Raw genomic sequence first — 5,938 nt, forward strand, 5'->3', positions numbered from 1 at the left:
TATAAGTTTAACCTTTTTTTGGCTGTCAGTAAAAGGCAATTGTCAACATTTCACATGGGTAAGAAGCAAGAAAGGAAATCAATCAACATCTCAGTAATGTTAAGCTTCCTTTCACTCTTTTCTCCTTTGACATAAAACAAAGGACTATAATTCTTATATTGATCTTTCCTATGTGAGACTTAGAATCTAAAGCAAGGCCAAAGGCTTCAAATTTGGGTGGTTCTGAAAACAACAGAAATGAATACAACTTGATGTTGGTTGTATAGTTTTCCAAAGGCAGAAGTTAAAGCCTTTGTGGCAAATAGAGTATTGTTTTCTACATGGGTATAAACAGTCAGTTTAATATAATAAGATTTTATTTACAGATATAGGCAAAACCCACATTTGACTATAGGCCACAGTTTGCTTACCCATATTTAAAAAAAATTAGTTATACACAGACACAATATCTTTATTTTATTTATTTTTATGTGATGCTGAGGATCAAACCCAGTGCCTCATATGTGTGAGACAAGTGCTCTGCCACTGAGCCACAACCCCAGCCCTGCTTATACATATTTAAATAGAACCCATTACTTCCATACCTATATGTCATAATTTTTTTCTGATTTGTTTTTAGAGGTCTTATAGAAACATTTCACATTGGCTGCTCAGACATTTGTTGTCTGTATCTCCAAAAGAATTCAAACTCCTACAAGGAGGGTTCTTTGTGTTTTTCATTTCTATATTCTCAATTCTTAGAATGATTCCTTGTACCCTGTTATACTGTGGTAGATTTCAGTTTTTTTACCTAATTCTCTACCTCTCTTTCTACACATGCCTTTTGATTTTGATGTTCAACTTCAACACATAACTTTAGATATGTACAAATAGGATAGGTAGGTCCAACTCTGACTTTGCATGCCATTTTTTGATCTACTCTAACTTCTACTATTACCAAGATGAGAAAATTCCCTAGTATCTGATAGTCCATGAAGAAAGACAGAAATGTGGAGCACATATAGATCTAATCTGCAACATTACTAAAAGGTATGCATTACCCAGACTTTGAGAAAAAATCCTTTTAGTAAAGTATTTCAATTATTACTAAGATTTTAGATGTTTCAAACATAAGATAGGTTGAATCCTCTCTAAGTCTTAAATGAGTACACTTGGTGCATCAAAAGAATTCATTTAATGCTATCATTATAACTTTCCACTGTGTGTCCTTGATAAGTCCCTTTCCATCATATTCAAAACCTCTGCATTGCCATTTCAATGATTTCTACAGCCACAACTCCTATGGGTTTGGGGAAGAGTAACTAATTTCTACTTCTAAGCCTCTTACTAGGGAAAGTGATATGTTATTAATAAGGTTTAACAAACAGAATTTTCTATTCTGCATAATTCTGAACAGTGGTTGCAATATTTGGAAATTTGATTTCATTATTCATGAGCTACTGAAGGCAAGGGGTGGAAGGCTGTTCTGGAAATGATCACTGAGAACATTGTTGAATTATAAATTTTATGTGGGGGAGCCACTGGAGATTGAACCCAGAGGTGCTTTCTATTGAGTCACATGCTCAAGACCCATTTATTTTGAGCAGGGTCTTGATAAATTGCTTAGGGGCTGGATGATTTGCTGAGGTTACATTTGAAATGCTGATCCTCCTGCCTCAGACTTCAGACTCACTGGGATTACAGGTGTGCATCATTGCACTCAGTGAATTATCAATTTTTGAATATGCATGGAGTAAGAAGATACAGATATCTATTAATGTAACTGGACTTTGGACCTGGATAGCCTCAAGACTGGGTTGTAGAATTCTCTGGATGATTATGAAAGCCATCTTAACCATGTACGAGGTTGCTAAAAAGATTATATCTCTCTTTAATTTTATATTTTTAATGTGGCTTCTTGGAAATATGGTGCAAAGACCTCTGCAACAGCAAGTTCATGACTCTTATTTAGAGTTTATTTTTATTGTAGAGTTAGTTTCTTAATCCATTCCTAGTTTGGATGTCTGTCCAGTTTCTCCTTTGTATATGGTGTATTCCCTCAGGTATTTTTTCTCACATATATTTCTGAATTTTGATATAACACATCTTAAGTTGAGGCTTTATTTTCTGTATAAAATATATGATATATCAAATAATTTCCTCTAGGACTCCATATTCAACTAGTCTTAGTTATTAAACTTGGCTTTGTGAGTTTCAGGGAAGGATAAATATAACAATTTTATTTTCTTGCATCTTTATCAATTTTCCTTCAGGTGCCATGCTTCCTTTTTAGAGTTTATGTTATTTTATTAGTATTTCTTTGTATTCATTTTCCATAATTCCATATTTTCATATATCTTACACTATATTCCCCTTATAATTTCTTCTCATTTGTTTCCAATTTTATCTCTATTTAATATGCCATGGCATGCAGAAAGGAGAATAAAGAACTACCCCTTTGGAGACGTTAATATATGCCAGACATTCTACTACTGCACTATGATAAATTATATATATTATTTATATACATAATTTTTTTCTTGTATTCATCTTTTAGCCAATATTCTTATAAAAATCAAAGTGCAAAAATTTTGGGCCAGACTGCAATAAAACAAATGGAAATATACCAAACCTAATAAGCATAAAACTGATCTCAGAATTATTGAGTTTCAGACGTTTACTTTCCGACACACTTAAGCAGATCTTATCAAGATGTTTATCGGACCCCACAGTGCCAGCTGGAAAGCTGTCTACCCCTTTACTGCAGCCGTCCATTCTGTGAGGTCTTAGGTCCACACCAGGAAATGATAGCCACAAGAGCCACTGCTTGCCTTCTTCTGAGTATGCCAGTGACTCCCCTCAGTCTGGAGAAAGCTCAGCTCATTCTCTTGCCGGCCTATCAGCCTTTTAATTCTCCACAAATCGCGAAATACCATGGACATGCTTTGCACTGAATATCCATGCTACAGGTGAGCTCCTCCAGCTTCATGAAGTCCTCCGTGTTGATCATCTCCTTTCCTGCGCTCGTCCTCCACTGGTTCTTCTTCCAGCTTTGGACCCAGTTAGTGATGCCACATAGAGTAAACATGCTGTCTATATAGAACCAATTTATTCATGTTCTGAACCCTTGGCTTATTTGATGGCTTTGCAGACTACTTGGATTTCTGTTCTTAGGTTTGTCTGTTGCCTGGGAAGTGTAATGCCTACAATTAACGGGTGACTGGGCCCCAGCAGACAACTATTCCTGCTCTTGCTCTCTTCTGCCCATTACTGGAGCAGCAACATAAGTGTAGAATTTGCCATCACAGATTCTCCCATATAAGAAAATGTGTCATTGCCCACGTTAGGGGCTAGCTTTTCATTCTGTCTTGAGTATTTTGTGCTTTGCTCTCAGTCTTTTTCGTTGAAGGGCTTCCGGAGCTGCTTGGTTACTTTCACTTGGGACACCTGGACATGAGTATTCCCCTGCTTTTCTGAACCATCTGGGTTGGCAGTTTCCAACAAAGGCACAGGCCACATCTTCTGTGGCAAAGTTCTTAAAAACTAGCCACAGGAAACTGGTTCACTTATTCTCTGTGCTTATTCCAGCTAGGGAAGAAGCCAGTCCTGAGGCCACTGAGCAAGTTTAGAACATCTGGAGCCTGCAAACAGCTGTGGCCACGGCATACTGTTTCCAAGGAGACTGTGCTGGCCAGAGGCAGCAGCATCCTGTGCATTGCTCAGCTGTGTGTGGCCCACCACATCGTACTCTCGAGCTCCAACCCCTGGAGCTCACTTCCAGAGGAGGCATGGAAGATGTATATTAATATGGATATATTAATATGGAGAACCAAAGAGGTGAAGTCGCACATCTAAAGGCTGCACAGTGGTGGAGGAGTAGCATATGGTTGAGAGTGGTGTTTAGATTGTGTGAGTGAAAGCAAAAGTGAAGCATACAACTAGGAAGGTATCACCACTTTGTCCTTGGATTTCAGGGAGCTATAGGGATTCATGATGGTTCCTTAAGATAACCATGACTATGTGGAGACACAGGAAGAATCTCTTTTCTCTGACACAAATATGTGCTATTCAAACAGAATTTCTTATGGCTCAATAATAAGGAAAACATCAAGGCAGAAGGATATTAAGTAGGATTCCAGCAGAGACCTTAGGGCCTTACCAACAGAAAGTCACTCACTTAGCTCTCTTAGTGAATATTTAGTGGACATTTAGTGGGTCAGGATCTCTTTAAGTATACAGACTCCTTTTGGATCACAAAATCATCCTACAAAAGCACTTATCTTCTTTTCATCGTGCATCTTCTATTTCATTTACTCATTAATCAATTATATTTCTGACATTTAACCTCATATATTTTTTTCTTCTCTTTGTTTTGTTTCGTTTGTCAAATTTTATGCTCAGCCACACTTCTGCAACTTTCCACTTGGTACTTTAATCAGGAGTGCATTATCTCTGAACCTGAGGTACCTGCAAGGCATACCTACTGGAAATTCTTTAATTCTTCTCAGTGTATTGGCTCTCCACTTGGAGTATTAACAAGAGATAAATACAGAAAATTGTGAAACTTTTACTATCATTCAAAAGGAGAAAAACGTTGAGCTATAACTGATACTGAGTGTTAATTTAACCACTTTGAACATGATTGCATTATCAGTTTGTAAAAACAGGAAATGCTTAAAAATTTGAGAAGCAACATTTTCTTACTACATCAGATGGAGGTACAGACTTAAAAAGTAACACTAACCTTTCATGTGAAAGTGTACTAAGAATATAAGGATTGCAAAACAACTAGAAAATGGTTGAAATTTATTTGATCTTTTTGTGGCATGGTCATGTGAACATACATTTCGCTGAAAGGTCAAACTTGTAAATGTTCCACTGAATATTCTGCACCTCAGTATCTAAAAATGTGACCTTTATGCTGTGTTTATTCAGCACAGGCAGAATACACTCTTAAAATATTGGGCTATTATCTTGATAGATTTCAGAGCTCATCTACTGGTAGTTGTCATATGCATATGTCTTTTGCTGAAAGTGCTAGTAAAAGATATTTTCCATAGTGCATGTAAAGGAGCATATTCATAATTGATCAGCCATTTGGAAACTGGATAAATCATACCAGCTGCATTTATGAATCATGGAGTTTCTGCTTTACTTATAAAAATAGTAATTACTTCTTTTGAATAGGTACATTGCAGTTCTAGTAGGTGAATTTATGTGTTTTAAAAATGTATTTCTATATTTCTTGTTTAAACTCTGAACTTATTTTTCAATGAGACATATAAGTAGAAATCTTTTGAATAAACAACTTATTCATTAGAACAGTTGGTAAGAAATCATATTTCTGTTTATCAAAGGACAGACACATCTATTATAGAAAGAGAAGAATGAACTTTGGAGTACACACTCACTTAACCCTGACTTGATCACTTTATTATTTAGGTGATATTCCCTAAACAGTCTATGAAATAATTTATTGAACTGTGTCACAGAGAAAATTGGAAGTCTTTGGAGATATTGCACAAGGGAAGAGTAATTATAGATATAGAATACTTAATAAAAATTAGAGAAGAAACTAAAATGAGTAAAATACAATGAGATTCAAAAGAGATAAATGTATAAACAACAGAGAGATATATGTATGTTTTATATATTTATATTTCAGAATTTATTTTTCAAAAAATATAGTTTTCATGATAATATTATTAATTAAAGCAGTTAGAGGAAGAAAAAACTGTTAAAATATAGATGACTATGTTCTATCATAAAAAGTCCTTCTCTCAGGAACAAGTTCTAAATTGTGAACTTGAACCTTGGAAAACTCATTTTACTTTTTAATCATAACTTCATTTTTTTGCAAGTGAGGTGATCACATTTCTATTCTATGAGTGTTATATTTTTCTTGAATAACATAAAATTAGTAAATGTGATGACATGACTTAGATACCTGGGGCAGTGA

General features: G+C 35.4%; 1 pseudogene; it reads right to left on the reverse strand.

The window, feature by feature from the left end:
• Nucleotides 1-2,838: 2,838 nt before the first annotated feature.
• On the reverse strand, nucleotides 2,839-3,695 carry LOC139706980 (ribonuclease H1 pseudogene; annotated as a pseudogene).
• Nucleotides 3,696-5,938: the final 2,243 nt, after the last annotated feature.

Source organism: Marmota flaviventris, chromosome 9 (genome assembly GCF_047511675.1).
Source record: "Marmota flaviventris isolate mMarFla1 chromosome 9, mMarFla1.hap1, whole genome shotgun sequence".
NCBI classification, from domain to species: domain Eukaryota; kingdom Metazoa; phylum Chordata; class Mammalia; order Rodentia; family Sciuridae; genus Marmota; species Marmota flaviventris.